Source organism: Choloepus didactylus, chromosome 12, assembly GCF_015220235.1.
Source record: "Choloepus didactylus isolate mChoDid1 chromosome 12, mChoDid1.pri, whole genome shotgun sequence".
Lineage (NCBI taxonomy): Eukaryota > Metazoa > Chordata > Mammalia > Pilosa > Megalonychidae > Choloepus > Choloepus didactylus.
This window is the reverse complement of record NC_051318.1, coordinates 26,475,003-26,493,838: the sequence shown is the minus strand read 5'-3', so window position 1 is coordinate 26,493,838 and position 18,836 is coordinate 26,475,003. Positions and strand designations below refer to the sequence as shown.

The following is an 18,836-nucleotide window of genomic DNA, read 5'->3' as shown; positions in this document are numbered from 1 at the left end:
GACAGGACAGGCATTTTAATCCAATGATTCAGTATAGAGACACACAGATTTATTCTCATCAGTGAACCAAACCAAGAATAGGGGAACCAGCTCCCATAATCTTCCTCTCTATATACTTTGGGAGGATGATCAAAATGTGTGCACCTTATTCGTAATCATTTATTGGTCACCAGAGCCCCACAGGACTGTTTCCATCAGGATATTTCTTCTATATCATTCACTATTTGTCCACAAGCAGTGGTAAAAATTGCAAAGGACACAAAGTCCTCAAAAGGAGAAACTAAAACAAAGCACAGCCAACTCACATAGTTTCCATGTCACAAACCCCACAGCCTAACATTCCATTCTTGTCGATGAGGAAACAATATAATGTGCAGTCTTGTCACCATAGCTATTAATAACTTGGATGACTTCCAGAACCACATGGGTACAGAGGAATATTCTGTTCTTAGTAATCACATCAACATTTGGATGTTTTCTTTCTGAGACTGTACCTCTATGGTTCTTGCCTGCCATGTATAAAGGTTCTAATTTTCCAGTCACACATAAGCCCTGATTAGCTGGTGATAAGGCATTAAGTGGACTGATTTTTTTTTTTTTTTAAGAGACTTAGAAAGCCACAAAGAACTCTAAGTTCCAAAACACTCTATTAGCACTTTCCAGTTGTATTTTAGAAAGCCAGTGGGAAATGTAAAATGGAGTGGGTTGGGACATTTTTTAATCAAAGTACAGTTGTAATTTTAAGTAGGAGTTTTGTATTTAAATCCCTTAATGGCAAGCATGATTAAGAGACACTTGGCTTCACTGTTTACAGCAAACCTTGATTAAATACAAACAAGCAAATGGAACTGAAGAAAAAAGAAGAAGAAGAAAAGAAAAGGGAAAATAAAAAATCTCTTCCAGACTACCTTGGGGTCCTTACACAGAAGAATAATCTTGGAGTGAACAAAGAAAAGATACATAATGTCATCCATTTGTCTCTGTCCCTTTCCTTCCTCTCTTTTCAATCCTTTTATCCATCTGTATGATTTACCTAAACTAATCTATCTTGAGTTCCAGCTTTTCAAAAAGCAGATATCACACCAGCTTATTTTATGTTCAGCATGTGCCACTCGGGCTTTATTAAATGTTAAGGAAGAGTAAGATCTCTTATTGCATTGTGGCTCTCTGAATTTGTTTTTGTTGTTGTTTTTGTTTTCATTGGTGGGCAGGGGGGCGCTAAGTAAGACACAGTGTCACGTGTCTGCATTTTCCTCTCATCTTTAAATGACAGGAGACTGGGAACATTAGAAGCGAAAGAACTGTATGAGAAGGATGACAGGTTATTACACATTCTTTGGAGGCTTCTATTCTACAACATTCTACCCCTGCTCACTTCGGTTGCTCCTTCTCTAAAGGGAATAAGCCCATAGCAGCCATCATATAAACCAACATCAGAAAAGCAAAAAGAATTCAGCTGTCAAAAGGAAACAGATAATCTGTTACAGTTGTAGAAAGATTACAGCAAAGTGAGAAAGGAGTAAAAGTTGGCAATAAATGGGAACTCATTTTATGTCAGCAAGTCCAACTCTGTGCTAAAGGAAAATTTGCAAAATCTTTGAGAACAGGTGACCCTTACCTGACAGAGAACACAGGAGCTACTCTGGGATAAGGAGGCTGCAGATAGGCAAAGCAGAGGGCAGCCCACTCTTAATGTCTTTTCATGACTTGGTGAAGATTCTCAGGGAAAGCTGTTTCTTATGGAGCACAATTCTCATATTTAAGAAATAGTTTCACTGGCCTAATCTAAATTAGGCTACAGTTTTTCCTCTTCCTCCTCCTCTTCCTTCCCTGCTTTTTCTTTCTCTTTCTCCTACTTCTCCTTCTCCTTTTTCTTCCCCTTCTGTACAAACCAAGGAGTTAATGCTACAAAAATATTAATTCAAAATGACCTTTTTGATTTCAAGAATTGAAAAAGTCACTTAGAATTAATATCTTCCCCACCGTCCTTTTTACATAACAAAGATGTCAGATCATACATGATTCTGCTTATTTTATGTTCTCTTTTGCAATAAATTCTGTGTTTAGCTCTTGGAACATAAGTCCTTGGAAGGCTGCATTAGGTTCTCCTTAACTATCTTCTACACCACTAATTCTCTCTTCCTCACTGATCTTTGTTCCTATTTGTCCATATATCACCAATTCACATGTCATCTCTCCAGAAACCATTTTCCTACACTGTGCCCCCCTCGCCCACTTCCAGACCATGCGAGATGCCCATCTTTGTAGTCTCAAAATAGGCATCTGTTATGGCACTTAGCAGATCAGCTCATAATCTATTCATTTGTTTTATAGCATTTTTGGATTTCATGTGTTTGGAGTCTTTACAATTTGGATAGAGGAGGAATGTTTAGAAAATGAATACAAAATTACTAATATAAAACCATGTTCAGGACAGGGGCTTTTGCTTCTGTCCAAGATGGTGTAACAGGGACTGGATTTACCCTCTTGCCTGAAACAACCAAATAATAGACAATTTCTGAAACAATGTTTTTCAAGACAGGTATCAGGCAATGAGGGACAGTGATCCCTGAGAGATGGGAAACAAATCAGGTACACCCTGAAGATTACTCCAGCTTCCTTCCCTTGAGGGCATTTCCAAGACATAGCCCAGGAAGTGGAGCTAAGGCGAATTCCAGTGGACTCTGTGAGCTGGGGAGATAGAAGTGGGAGACAAAGGTGACTACAATTCACAGGACAGAGTAACAGAGAGGAGGAGCCTGCAAAGAGAGAGTACTCTGGAGATCTTCAGGCCAGAACATATGATCCAACATGAGAAAAAAAAATCAATCAACTGAAACTGACCCAGAAATGACACATGTAAGAATTATTCTTATTATTTTGTTTATTTATTTATTTTTCCTTAGCTATGCCTGATCAGTGGGCTTTTCTGATAGTCTCTTGGGGCATTCCATTACATCCTTCATCCGGTTTCACCAATTGTAACCATGTTTACCCCATTCAATTTAGAATCCTCTCTCTTTCCAATATTTTTTCTGATATTATCTAATATTTTATAGTATTTCTTGAGAGTAAACTCCAAACAACATGCCCTTTTCTGGGGGCAGTTTAATTGAGATATATTCATACACCATACAAACCATCCAAAGTACATAATCACCGGACCACAGTATCATCACATAATTATGCATACAACTCCCATGATCAATTTTAGAACATTTTCATTACACCAGAAAAGAAAGAATTTGCAGATAAGATAGTACTACAGTTATTATAACTTTATTCCATAATTTAAAATTTTAGATAGAGATACGGGAGATATAAAAAGATCCAAATCTACATTCTATAGATGGAAACTGTAATCTGTGACATGAAAAATGCACTGGTTGGGATTATGGCAGATTAAACATTTAGAAGGAAATGTTAGCAAATATTAAGACATAGAAATAGAAACTATCAAAGTGAAACACAAAGAAAAAAGAGAATATAAAAATAAAGAGGATCTGTTAGCTGTGGGGCAGCTTCAAGCAGGCTAAAACACATGTAATTTGACTCTCTGAAGGAGAGAAGAAGAAAAAGATTTGAAGATACAATGGCCAAAAATTATCCAAATTTGACGAAAACAACCCCCCACCCCCCCACCCCCGCATACATACAGGAGTCTCAACAACCCCAAACACAAGAAACATGATGAAAACTGTACCAAGCCACATCAGAATCAAATTACATAAAAACAGCAATAAACAACAACAACAACAAAATTTAATAGTAACCAGACACTAAAGACATACTATAGAGAGAGGGAAAAAATGATAGGAGAGTTCACATTAAAAAAAACGAAAGTAACAAAAAATGGGGCAACATCATTATAGTATCAAAAAAGAAAAAAAAAAATCCCTGTCAATGTAGAATTCTATAACCAGTGAGATAGTTTTCAGAAATGAAGCTGAAATATTGATTTTTTCAGATATACAGAAGCTGAAAGAATCTGTCACCAGCACACTTACCCTACAAAAAATGTAAAGTCCTTCAGGCAGAAGGAAAATGATACCAGATTGAAATATGGATCTATACAAGGAAATGAAGAACACAGGAAAGAACTACATGGATAAATATAGGAAATATTTTCTTATTTTTAAAATGTCTTTAAAGGAAAATTGACTATTGAAACACAAATTTTAACAATGTATTGTGGGGTTTAAAACATTTGTATAAGTATAATGTATAATAACTGTAACACAAAGGTCAAGAGGAATGAAACAGAAGTGCAATCTTGTAAGATTCTTGTAGTGTATACAAAGTGGTATAGTATCACTTGAAGTTTGATTGCTGTAGTTTAACATGTACTATATACTCTAAAGAAACCACTAAAATGATGAAAAGTTACATCTTATTAATAAGCCAAGATAAGAAATAAAATGGAAACATAAAAAATACCCAATTAATCAAAGAGAAAGCAGAAATACAGGAAAAATGGGAAAAAGAACAGAAGCACAAGTAGAAAACATATAGCAAGATGGCTTAAACCTAACCATGTCAATAATAACACTAAATATATATGCTCTAAATACTCCAACTAAAACACAAGAGATTGTAAAAACTGACAAAAAAATAAAAAGACACAATTCTATGCTGCCTACCAAAAATGCATTTTAAATACAGATACAGATAGGTTAAAAATAAAAGTATGGAAAATATGTTACAAAAAATTAATATGTTCCTGGAATAGCTGTGTTAGTATCAAACAAGGTAGATTTCAGAGCAAAAAAATGCCAGGAATAAACAAAGTCATTTTATAAAGATAAAGGGATTATAAACACATGTTGAAAGTGCAAATCACATATTTGATTAAGGACTTGTATCCAGAATATATAAAGAACTCTCAAAACTCAGTATTAAGAGAGCAAACAGCCCAATAGAAAAAAGGCAAAAGATGTGAACACTTTACCAACTAAGATATAGGAATGGCAAATAAGCAATGAAAATATGCTCAACATCACTAGTCATTAGGGGAAAGTAAGTTAAAACCACATTATGGGCCTCCATGTATCTATTTGAATGGCTAAAATTACAAAGACCAATAATATCAAATATTGATGAGGATGAGGAGGAACTAGAACTTTCATACACTGGTGTTAAGAAGGTAACATGGTATAATCACTTTGGAAAACAAGTTCGCAGTTTCTGAAAAACCCAACATATGATGTATACCTATCCTATCATCCAAGCATTCCACCCCTTGATATTTACCCAAAAGAAATGAAAGCCTGTCTCTGTACAAAGGCTTGCACATGAATATTCACAGAATTTCATTTGTGATAGCCAAAAAGTGGAAAGAACCCAAATATTCTTTAACAGGATAAACAAATTACTATTGATAACACTACCACATGGATGAATCTCAAAATAATTACACTGAGGGGAGGAATACAGACAGAAAAAGAGTACAAACTGCATTATTCTATTTGTATGCAGTTCTATAAAACACCAACTATAGCAACAGGAAACAGATCCATTGTTGCATGAGGACAGGGGAGTGGCAGACAGGATTACAACGGGGCATGAGGAAACTTTTGGGGCTGGCAGATATGTTCTTTATCTTGACTGTTTTGATGGTTTCACAGGCATATACATGTCAAAACTTACAAAATTACACACTTTAAATATGTACAGGTTACAGATATTGCATGTCAATTATACCTAAATAAAGTTTTTTTTAAATTTTTTTAAATTTTTTATTATTTTTTAATCTTCATTTTATTGAGATATATTCACATACCACACAGTCATACAAAACAAATCGTACATTCGATTGTTCACAGTACCATTACATAGTTGTACATTCATCACCTAAATCAATCCCTGACACCTTCATTAGCACACACACAAAAATAACAAGAATAATAATTAAAGTGAAAAAGAGCAATTGAAGTAAAAAAGAACACTGGGTACCTTTGTCTGTTTGTTTCCTTCTCCTATTTTTCTACTCATCCATCCATAAACTAGACAAAGTGGAGTGTGGTCCTTATGGCTTTCCCAATCCCATTGTCACCCCTCATAAGCTACATTTTTTTTTAATCATTTTATTGAGATATATTCACATACCACGCAGTCATACAAAACAAATCGTACTTTCAATTGTTTACAGTACCATTACATAGTTGTACATTCATCACCTAAATCAATCCCTGACACCTTCATTAGCACACACACAAAAATAACAAGAATAATAATTAGAGTGAAAAAGAGCAATTGAAGTAAAAAAGAACACTGGGTACCTTTGTCTGTTTGTTTCCTTCCCCTATTTTTCTACTCATCCATCCATAAACTAGACAAAGTGGAGTGTGGTCCTTATGGCTTTCCCAATCCCATTGTCACCCCTCATAAGCTACATTTTTATACAGTTGTCTTCGAGATTCATGGGTTCTGGGTTGTAGTTTGATAGTTTCAGGTATCCACCACCAGCTACCCCAATTCTTTAGAACCTAAAAAGGGTTGTCTAAATTGTGCGTAAGAGTGCCCACCAGAGTGACCTCTTGGCTCCTTTTGGAATCTCTCTGCCACTGAAGCTTATTTCATTTCCTTTCACATCCCCCTTTTGGTCAAGAAGATGTTCTCCATCCCACGATGCCAGGTCTACATTCCTCTTCGGGAGTCATATTCCACGTTGCCGGGGAGATTCACTCCCCTGGGTGTCTGATCCCATGTAGGGGGGAGGGCAGTGATTTTTTTTTTTTAAAAAAAGCAAAAGATATTAATTACAGGACCTTGGAAGAAGCCCTTGAAGGTGAAGAGACATAAAGCTTTAGCTTTATCAGCTTCAAAATAAATGCTCCTCTTAAACACTATATATAATAAAGGATTTGTTTTAAGCAATTAAACCTATGCAACACTGGTTGCTGGTTCAACATTTTATGGGGGACCCTAACTTTGTGTTCTGGTGCTGTATTCTGAAGTGAGCAGAGCAGACCATCAAGAGAGGAAAATGGAGGTGGAGTGGGAGAAGTTAGGATGAACTGGAACCGGTGTGGATGAGAGGAACCCGAAAGGACAGGATAGCATCTTTTGATTTCTCACTGTCTCCAATTCTCCAACTAAATAATGCAGATATGTTGCAGGAGAAGTTGGCCCTTTTGTCATGGAAGTAATCATATACCTCACCCAGGAGTCAGAGAAGCTGAAGGAGAATCCAACAAGAGCTGGGGTTGCTGCCCCGAACTGATCTGGTATATCAGCACATAAGTGACAGTGTGTACAAGCTGAGGCAGTGCCTATTGCCCTGCTCCAAAATTCTGAGCATAAAAGAATATGGATGCTATTTTACCTTTACCTTACCAATCTTGCGCACATAATAAACTTGAACTATGCAGCAGAGGGAATTCAAAGAGCCATAGTGCCAACTTAGTGGAACCAAAGAGAATAGATTGAAATCAATGTCCATTTCTCATTGCCTCCAACCCTTCAACTTCGATCACATGGATTCCTTCAGTAAAACTTGACCACTTTGTCATGGAGAGGAAAACAAAGGTGATGATGATGTCTTAATCATACATTTACCTTGGCTTCACTGCAAAATGTTTAGGACTGTTCTCATCTGTCATCCTTTCTGTCATATCAGAGCCCAACCTAGGTCTTTTACTCCACTACTTTGCTCATCATCCATTATTCTCAACTCTTCCAAAGTTCAGCTCCAACAGCATTTAGCATGTAAAGATCCAGGCACAGTATAATATTATTTTGCAATTTTTTATATAATGGATATATAGTGTTTGTGTAACGATGCTTATAGTTTTTTGGGGCCAGAGCCATGCCATTTTGTTGGGCATTTATTTAGAAAGTGAAAGCTCAGTAAATACTTCTTTCCTGATTGGCTGAAGGCTCTGAAAAGTCTAGGCATTTACAGAGCAACCTCCCTTTCTATAGCTGTTCGAGCACTTGACAAATTCAGTTAGACCCGCCATCTATGAAGCCAATGGGATTTATTCAAAGTAGCATCAGGAGTTTTCTAGATCAATATTGCTAAGTGTTCATTATCAAGAATCCCCTGAACTCCAGCAAATTTGAAATGTTGACTTGAGGAAGCTAATTTGTTTCTTCCATGTTCTTTGAATTAATACTGGTATTATTTTCCAAGTGAAACTCCAACCTCAATAGTTCACAAGGACATTTTACCAGCTCATTACAATACATCAAATATGCAACACATTAAAGGTCATTTAAATAAGTGGAAGAATATAACAAGAAAAGCCTTGAAAGTCAGAATGACCAAATCATGGAGGATTTTATTCTCTGATAGCAGATTTAATAAGAAGAAATCTTATTGAGGATACACTGGAAATTCAATTGGAAAAGATCAGAAAGTATTGAAAAACGTGTTCTTTCTGAAATGTTTTCAAAATTGTTGTCCTCATATTAACAATATAATTTGTGGTTCAATTATGAAAAAAGGTAGCATTTTGTTCTGATTAGAACAATAAACTGTAACTTTATAAATCTTGCTCTGAAGATAAAGCTTTATTCCTTTGATGAAGGATGTAAGAGACCAAAAAAAAAAAAAAGCAATGATGTTTTTTTAGAAAGTCAATTGTTTCTTCTAATCGAGACTACTGGATTTATTCTCAAGAAGGTCACTGAAACTTTGCATTGACAATTTTTTGGGTCATCTTCAGAGTTTCAGTGACTAAACTTCAAAAGCTTCAGGATGGGGAGCAAGACCCAAAATATGCTGAAAAGGCTATCTCCCATCATAATTGGGTTGAGGGAATTTGCCATGCCAAGAATAAAAGTAATCTATTTAAATAATTTCAGTATAAATTATAAGTATAATTTATATGATTTCAGTTCTTTTTTTTTAACTTTGGTTTCGTGGCTTGTTCTAGTTTGCTAATACTGCCAGAATGCAAAACACCAGAAATGGATTGGCTTTTATAAAAGGGGGTTTATTTGGTTACACGGTTACAGTTTTAAGGCCATGAAGCGTCCAAGGCAATGCATCAGCAATCGAGTACCTTCACTGGAGGATGGCCAATGGTGTCTGGAAAACCTCTGTTAGCTGGGAAGGCACATGGCTGGCGTCTGCTCCAGAGTTCTGGTTTCAAAATGGCTTTCTCCCAGGACGTTCCTCTCTAGGCTTCAGCTTCTCTCCAAAATGTCACTCTCAGTTGCTCTTGGGTCGTTTGTCCTCTCTTAGCTTCTCCAGAACAAAAGTCTGCTTTCAAAGGCCGTCTCCAAAATGTCTCTGTAAGCTGAAGCTCCTCGCTCAGTTCCAGTGCGTTCTTCAAAGTGTCTCTCTTGGCTGTAGTTCCTCTTCAAAACATCACTCACAGCGGCACTGAGTTCCTTCTCTTATGTCAGCTCATTTATATGGCTCCACTGATCAACTTAGACCCACCATGAATGGGTGGAGCAACACCTCCATGGAAATTATCCAATCAGAGTCATCACCCACAGCTGGGTGGGACACATTCCAAAGAAACACTCAAAGAACTACAATCTAATCAACACTGATAACGTCTGCCCACATAAGATTACATCAAAGATAATGGCATTTGGGGCACACAATATATTCAAACTGGCACATGGCCCATGAAGAAGATAATATGCTTTTCTGTTTTCATTTGAGAGCTATTGACAAAGAGTATCATGCTAAGTTTGAATAACGAATTGTGGCGGAGATGATACCATGTGTTCACCAAATCCCATTTCATCTTCCCCTCCTTGGGCACACCCCAAAAAATACAATATTCAGCCTCACTTATGGTTTGATGCCATATGACCAGATTCTGGTCATGTGGGCAAAATGTTGCAACTACTTCCCAGCATAGCTATAAAAACTCATGAACATTTTTCTGTGCTCTCTCTTTCCCATGTTTAAGATGACAGGACCACGGGATCCCTAGCATGGACTTGGAAGACAGCTGTTTGACCCACATCAGACAGGGATGTGAGTAAGAAACAAATCTTTGTGTTATGCCAACCGCGAATTCGGGGTTTGCTAACCATAGCATAGTCTAGCCTAATCTATTCTGACCAACATTGTAATCTGTGCAGTGAAATATAAATCTTTTGAAGTCTAATTAACAGCATTATAAAACTCCTATTCTAGTAACAGTACCTACTTCTACTTAAATAAACAAAATGAATTTCATTAAAAAAATGAATTTGAAATGGACAGTATGTATAGCCTATAGTTTGATTTTTTTTTAGAAAACAATAAAATACTTAAACATTTTCACCATATTTTCTATAGAATTTACATGTTTTTTTACATCAATATATTGAAAGATAATAAAATTGGTACTGGAAATAGAGGAAACAGTTCCTTAAGAGTGATTCAGTTGAGTAGAGAAGAAAGCATTGTAGCTAAATGATTCATTTGAGAGCAGTTATTTTTCTGTATTGAGGGGAGTTCTCTTACTATTGAATCTATTACTTGAAATAGACTGTCCAAATCCTATTTTTCATGATATGAGTGCTTATAAAACCCCACAATGAAAAAAAAAAAAAGTGTAGGAATGGACCATCATGAAATGGTTTGAGGCAGAAATTCAACACCCAATTTTCTGACTCCTGGTTCTGGGCCCTTTTTGTCTTTCTCTGAATGGAATATCATTTTAATAAAACTGATAAATGCTAAACAAACTCAGTTATTACAAACCTGATTTGTATTCTTGTCACTAAGCATTCTTTTCACTAACAGTCACAGGAAATCGTCTTTTTAAAAATGTAGAATGACAATGAAAGGCAGATTATTAAAATAAAAAGAATGGGTTTAGAAGGTTTAGTTCAAATCTTGTCTCTACTGCTTTCTAGCTCTTCTAGTTTTGGACAAATTGCATATACTATGTGAACCTCGGTTTTCTCATTTACAAAATGGGGGTAACAATATCCCCATGCAGACTCGCTGTGGCAATTATCAAGTCCTGAGCCTGATAACACTGGAGTTTTTATTGTGTTTGCCAAGTGAAAAGGCTTGGAAAATCTCTATTAAAGATCTGGTGACTGTGCTGGTTTGTATATATTATGTCTCCCAGAAAAAGCCATATTCTTTAATGCAATCTTGTGGGGGCAGACATATTATTGTTGATTAGGTTGGAAACTTCTGATTGAGTGTTTTCATGGAGATGTGACCCACCCAACTGTGAGTGACACCTTTGATTAGGGTGTGATCTCTTGATTGAATGTTTCCATGGAAATGTGACCCAGCCCATTTAAGATAGGTCTTGATTAGTTCACTGAGTCTTATAAAAAGAGCTCACAAACAGAGGGACCTCAGAGCAACTGAGACTGAAATTTTGAAGAGGAGCTGCAGCTGAGAGGACAAAACACCCCAAGAGCAACATTTTGGAGAATACCATTTGGAAATGCAACCTGGGAGTAAGCAGACACCAGCCAAGTGCCTTCTGAGCTAACAGAGGTTTTCCGGATGCCAATGGCCATCCTTCAGTGACGGTACCCTATTGCTGATGCCTTACCTTGGACACTTTATGGCCTTCAGACTGTAACTTTGTAACCAAATAAACCCCCTTTATAAAAGCCAATCCATTTTTGGTGTTTTGCAAAACGGCAGCATTAACAAACTGGAACAGTGATTTATTTAGTGCTCTTTTAATAGCAGTTTCAACATTAAATTTTGAACATATTGGCAATTAACTCACAATAATCTATTTGTTATACTATTGATGTTAATATTTTTCCTATGAAATCAACAACACTCTTACTCTCCAGAAACATTAGTTGACAAAAACCTAACTTGCTTTTAAGCCAATTTAATTGGCAAGACTAGCTCTAAGACTCCATTTTTAATCTTTAAATTTTAATTGCTTCAAGGTGGCAAGAAACATATAGAAATCCATTTGTTTATTGCTATTTGCAAAAGGAAGTACAGCCTGTCATCAAGTACATTCTATCAAAAACCTACCGTGTTTCTGGTTTTATATTGGAAAAACAGGAACATTTAAAATTGTTTCACACTAAGCACACCACTGGTGTCAATGAATGAGTGACAAACATAACACAAGACTTAAAAACCAGTAGAGACCAATATTTGCATTGTACTGAGACATCTATACAATACAGATTATACTGGTTAAAGGAAGTCAGAAACAGCATTACAAACTTAACTCTTTCTCTTCACCTTACTCATTTAACTGTTACCTTAGAGCTCTGGTTACAAGGGTATAGTTTTTTACATAGAAAATATAAAGAAAGCATAAAGTTACAAAATACTACTTCATCCCTAGTAAAATAAGAATGATATTCACAGGGAACCAATACATAACATACAGTATTTTTAAAATGTGATACGTATAAATATGAAGTTTATTTCTCCTTTGAGAGCAAGACAGGTATAATTTCATGATTATGCAATAGAATTTAGGCAAGCAATCATGTATGCTACTCTGAAGAGTATAAAAGATGTGTTTTAGAACTATGAATATAACAGAGGCTATAATTTAAGATGCTGTTATTATATTACTTTGTTTTACCTTCATATTTTATATTGTAAATGATAAAATAGATTCTTACAGAAAAGAGCTTCAACAAAAACTTAGCTTTTCCAGGGTGCTTTTTGTTTGTTTTTTCATGTGTTTATGTTTTAGTTTTGTTGTTGAGTGTGTGTGTGTGTGTTTGGCAGGAGGGAAACATCATTGTTTCCTGAGGACCACTGAGTTTGTCTGACCCATATTTGAATGAGCTAAAGCAAACTGAGAAAAGTCAAAATTCTGTCCAACCACTTCACTTTCGAGATCAGATACCAAAACAAAAAATATGGGATTGCATCAAAGGGCATATTAGAGATTCCTGGGCTTAAGGGAGAAAACGTTTGTAACATTCCTAACTACAGTGATGGAGCATGAACTATGTAAGGAAGCTATCATCACCACTGACAAATACTCATTATGTAAGGCACTGGGCTCCCTATAAAAGAAGCGAATTCCAGTGAATTCAAAATGTAAGCAATGCCAGGCCTGATATTAGAGTTACCCTGGACTTCCCTGCCTGCTTCCAAACAGGTAAGAATCCTGGTAGATAATGAAACCAAATATCCACATTGGCCAATAACTCCATGATAGGACATGTAAGCACAAATAGTTCAAATTGCTCAGAGGGAGAAAGTCAGCAGCACATTGTGCACTCTGACTCTTTGGAATGTCAATGTGATGCATGAATCACCTGATAGGCTTTGCTTCAGTCCATTTAAAAAAGAAACTCTGCCTACACATCACTGCCCAAAAAGGAGAGTTTTCTTTTTACAAATCAAATGAACTCCTCAGCCAATTCTTTAACAACGGGTGTCATAACTGTTAAAGATACGATAATCCACAATGTGTACAGCCTGTGTGGGTTATAAAAATACACTGTACATTTAGTAAACTGCAGAATTGGAAAGAGTATAGTATTAAGAGTCAGAAATCCAAGATTCTAGAATGTGCCAAACCACATCCCAGACAGGTAACCTTGGGCAAGTATCTTAATCTCACGAAGCTTTCATTTCCTTCTTCTTTAAAATTAGTAATAATAGTTTCTGTAATTTCCATTACATAAGATTTCTGTGAGAATCAAAAGAAACAAAGTACCTAACAATGTTTGATAAAATCTAACACATATAGTCATTTTAATTATAATAATTTTTATAATAGTTTTATGATTAAACAAGTAGAAGCTTCTGAAAAGTGAATTTTTAGTTAAAGATCTAGGAACAAATGAGATATTCCAAGAGAACTGATAGTATAAGTCAAAATGAGGTAAAAAAATACAAAAATCAAAAAAGCTATGAGGAACACTGGTACTTTTGAAAATGCAAGCCCAAAACTCAGCAAAAGAAAGTAAGTAGAAATGGTGGTAGAAGTAGTGGGTAATTAGAGATGTCCAGTGTTATGGAAGCCAAGAGATAAAAAGAATAGTCATAGGCATCATGCAATACAGATGGATCAAGTAGGAAGATAATAACTAAATTGAGATCATTGGGTTCACAATTCGGAAGTTTCTGCTCAGTTTCTATTAACTGATTTTGCTCCTGGTGATGGACCATATCTTCCTGTAATTTTAATTGAATGCTTGACATCAGAATGTTGTTAAGTATCTGGATTCTTGTCTTCCTTTAAAGAGCATTGGGTTTTGTTCTGGACGGCAGTTAATTTATTTGAGATCAGCTTGAGCTTTGCAAGACTTTGTTAGGGTATTTTTGAGTTTTATTAGGGTGCACCCAGAATAGCTTTTTTTCAGGGTGAGTTCAGCACTACTCCTAAGATGAGGCCTTCCGGGGTATCCAGTTAATGGCCTGGATGTTCAACAAGTTCTTTTCACTCAGGCGAGTTTGAACACAAATATCTCCCAGCTCTATGTGAACTCCCATTTAGTTTATACTTCTTGGGTTAATCTTTCCTTAAAAAGTTCTTCTTTACCATATATAAGTTCAGATTAGTACTCAGCCAAAGACTTACGGGAAACTCAATGTAGAGTTCTGGAGCTCTTTCTCTGCTCTCCAGTACTCTGCCCCACAAATTCCAAGTGTGCATTATACTTACCCTTGCACTAACAAGCTCAACCTCCAAGAACTCTGTTCTCTATCACCTCATCTCAGTAAGTCCCCTTCTTTACTTAGGCTCCCCCTTCCTGGGCCAGGGTCCAGAAGAATCAACCAGGCAGAAAACCAAACATCATAGGTGTCCCCTCATTAGTTTCTTTCTTATCATAGATTATGTTTCTATGCTACTTTTTTCCTGATATCTGAAAACATATATTTTGCCAGTTTTTTTTCTAGCTGATTATGGCTAGAGGGATTGTTCAGCACCAGTTATTTCATTTTGGCCATAATCAGAAATCCTACCATGAAAAGCATTTTCAGTAATTGCAGAAGAAGAAATGAGTTTGCAATGACTTTGGGCAAGAATGGAAGAAAGTCATGAGCCAGCACATCCAAGCAACTCTTTGATAAACGCAAAAGATAGACGGGATAGTGACTTGAGCAGAAATCTTAATTCCATTTGCTGTTTGGTTATTTATACTTTAATCTAGATGCGTTTCTTAGAGTTAATGTTTTTTAAATGCTTAGAACAGTATTTAGCTCATTGTAACTGCTAATACATGTTTGCTCAACAAATACTGAGAACAGAGCACTCAGATTCAAGATCAGCATTACATATCACAATTGTAATAAAATTATTGTCTATTCTTTGCTTAATAACTGTTCCACACTCCCATCATAAGCTCCATTTGGGTAAGAGCTCTGTCTTCTTTGTTCAATCCTGCGTCTCCACTAATTAATACAATGCCTGACCTGTAATGCAGACTCAAAAAAATAGTTGTTGAGTGAATGAATAAATGAGTAAATAAATGAATGAAGATAGTAGAAAAGGAGTCTCTACCATCCATATGCTTTTAAGTCTAATAATGTTGAATATAACACTTATCTACCATATGACATGGAAATTTTATTTGTATATCAAATGTCATTTAAAAGTGATTTTATTTGTTCTCCAGTGGATTGAGTCCTGCCTCTGAAATATAATTCCTTTGCAAATGCTCCTCATTTTGTGAATTCTGAGGCACTCAGACCAGGAAGGAACAGTGTGCATCAAGAGAAATTTGAGTACATATGCCAATCAGATGACAGCCTTACTTCAAAACCCTGTCTTAAAAGAGATGAACTGTTTCACTTGACCAAATATAACTACCACAAAAGGCTTTCCAGGAGTATTCACAATATACATGGCTAAAGTGAATTTGGAATTATCATAAAACATTGGAATGTTCTTGCCTGGAAGATATATTTTGTACCTGAAAGCAGGTGGTTTCTGACTCTACCATATGACACTGGATTTACTATTAGATCACAGATGGAACATTGCTACCTCAGGCTTCTAAGAAGTGATGTTCAGAGTCTGATGAATGGAAGAGTTCAAACTTACGATGATGCTTTCTGTACATAATGTCTTCTTTGCAACAGATAATTGAGGAATTCTAGTCTTTTTTACAGTGAGTTTCTTTTCACATTGTGATACATATTTTACCTAATTTCAGGCTACCATATTCCTCCCCCAAAGTAAGAGGAAAGTAAGGCAACCAACATAAAGGAGAAATAGAAGACATCTGTGTTTCATTAATGGAATAATACCTTTTTACTCATGCCCATGTCTGAGTTTTAAATTTTTTTTTAAATTTTAGTCCTGAATCTCTATTTAACCATGAAACACATTAAGTTATAAGTAAATGAGCATTTTTTGTGAAGAAGATCTCTGGTTGTTCTTTTAATCTGTACACATTGGGAAGGTGCTTTCTATAGTAGCTAAGCAGGCCACAGTCTTCACAGAAAGAAGCATAAGTTTGGTTTAGAAAGAAATGTCTTTACTCATAATAATACTTGAAATAAATAATCTCTGTTCTTCTTTGAACGATGCTGAGTAAACAGCCTCATTGGTGAAGTGGGAGAAAAAACATTGATGGAAATGCAAAACAGTATTAGCCCAATAAAAGAGGATTTGGAAATATGTAACAAAATCACTTTTGCATTTACCTTGACACAGCAAGATAATTTCTAGAAATCTATCCCAAAGATAACACTCAAAAAAAAAAAAAAAAAAAAAAAGGTGAGAAATACTTATGTTCAAAGTAGGGAAAGATGGGGGAGGACACAATTGTTCAATTGTTCTCTAATGGGGAAAGGTTGAATAAATTATGGTGCAGCTTTATAATGGAGTACTATACAGTGGTTAAAATAAAAAAGGAATACCTCTATATGCTTCAATAAGGTGGTCTCCACCTTATTGAAAGGTGCTAAGAGAAAGAAACTAGATGTAGAAAAGTGTGTATAGCATATTTAAGAAAAGTACTTGTTTATGTGTATGTGCGTGTGTGTGTGTGTATATATAGATGCATGGATGGATATATACAAATATATCTGTACATATGGGTTTGCTTATAACAACATTTTAAAAAAAATACAAACTATAGAGGAATGAAAGGAACAGGTAGAAGGGACAGGGATAAAAGCTAGTTTTCCTGGAATATGCCTGGTTTTCTATGTTTGACCCTGGTATGTAAATCCTTTCTGTAATCATAAACAAAATTAAATTTAGAAAGACAATTCTTAAAAAACAAAAACAAAGTGAAAACAATGAACCTAACTGTATATCAAGTTGGTGACATATCCGCACAGAGAGGAACTATTTCAAATAACGTTAGAGCATGTTAAAGTTAGAACCCTAGTGTGTTATATGCTAAGTATAAAAAGAACTGGAGAAAAATCTTAAACTTTTCTCAATAATCATATTGTTAGTGGTATTACCGATATAGATATTGTTATTCTGAGATGGCATTATTATATTGAGTGTGTAATGAATAATAATTGCGAGATAATTCAAATAGCAATTGCATTGTCTTCATTGAGGACTGGGGTTTTAGCATGGATGGAAATACAGATGTAAGTTTGAAGAGATGAATACGGACCTGTAGTCTCGAATTTGATTTGAAAATTTCAATCAGTATGAACTCACACTGTATTTCACCTTTATGGACACTATTGATGTGCATGATACTGAGGTCAGATGAAAGGAGGAGGATGATAAGGAATTCAGTTATTATTTAATGAGTATGTTTCATAAGGGCCATCATTATTGAGCAATTACTATGCAACAGGCATTATTAGAAGATCTTGATGTGTATTAATTCATTTAATCCTCAAACAGCCCCATGAGGCAACTGTGAACATGCTCTTTTTAAAGATGAGAAAACTGAGACAATGTGAAGTTAAATTGCCCTAAATCACGCAACGTCTATCACTAGCAAGTGGGAGAGTAAGGATTCACAGCCAGGCAGCCTGCATTTTTAAGCACCATATTCCACTACATATTTATTTGATGTATAAAACTCTTTGAAAGGCCTGTTAGGACATGTAAAGAAACAGGCAAGTCCATGTGGACTTGAACATGCCTGTCAGGCTAACAATTTGGTTCCTTAGGCTAAAAATATTTGTTAAACTCATATTAAGGGGAGAAGCTGAACACCAAACAGAAGCAAGGAGTAAATGACTACTGACGTGGCATTTACTTCACCTTTACTGTCCCAAGCAATTGATTTCTAGCTCCACACTCACAAACCCACTTCAATCCTCCTCACCCAAGGAATTGACCTAAGGCCTCCCTCTTAAAAAAAAAAATAACCAAAAGCAGATGATGAATAATATTTGCTGTCTTTGATAAAAAACCAAGAAATTATCTGCTAATAAGTGACCAAAATACTTAAAACATACCTATGTTAGTCAATAATTGGTGACATTTCTAGTTCCAGTGAGGAGTAAAAAAAAAAGAAGAAAAGAAATGCTTATCCTTACCTTCTCTATATAAGCAGTCCTTTAAATAGAGACACAAACTCGAGTCCGAATAAATACACAAACCAGCTTTAATTCTGCCTCTTGTTCTTCTGTGACCCAGCAGGAAACAGAGAAAACATCCTTAGCCAAAGAGAGAAAAAGAGATAAAGAACTTCCGGCTCCAGACTGGCCACAGCATATGCTAAAAATAGGGAAAGTTTTAGGCGATCCCACTTCTAGGTATATACCCAAAACAATCGAAAGCGGAGACTTGAACGGATATTTTGACACTGATGTTCATAGCAGCATTACTCACAATTGCCAAAAGATGGAAGCAACCGAAGGGTTGTCAAGAGATGAATGGAAAAAAAAATATGGTAAATATATATATATATGTAATGGAATATGATATATATATATATATCAGCCATGAAAGGAATGAAGTTTTGATGCATGTGACAATATGGATGAAACTTATAGACATTGTGTTGAGTGTAATAAGCCAGAAACCAAAAGAGAGATA

General features: G+C 35.7%; 1 long non-coding RNA gene across 2 annotated transcripts in view; it reads right to left on the bottom strand.

Annotated features, from left to right (window-relative positions):
• Window positions 1–18,424, bottom strand: part of LOC119507295 — a 175,582-nt gene extending 157,158 nt beyond the window's left edge. Inside the window, exon 1 of one of the 2 annotated variants that reach the window (XR_005211190.1) lies at window positions 18,335–18,424. This is a non-coding gene — a long non-coding RNA (uncharacterized LOC119507295). The remainder of the gene's footprint in view (window positions 1–18,334) is intronic. The other variant, XR_005211189.1, reaches the window with a different exon arrangement.
• Window positions 18,425–18,836: the final 412 nt, after the last annotated feature.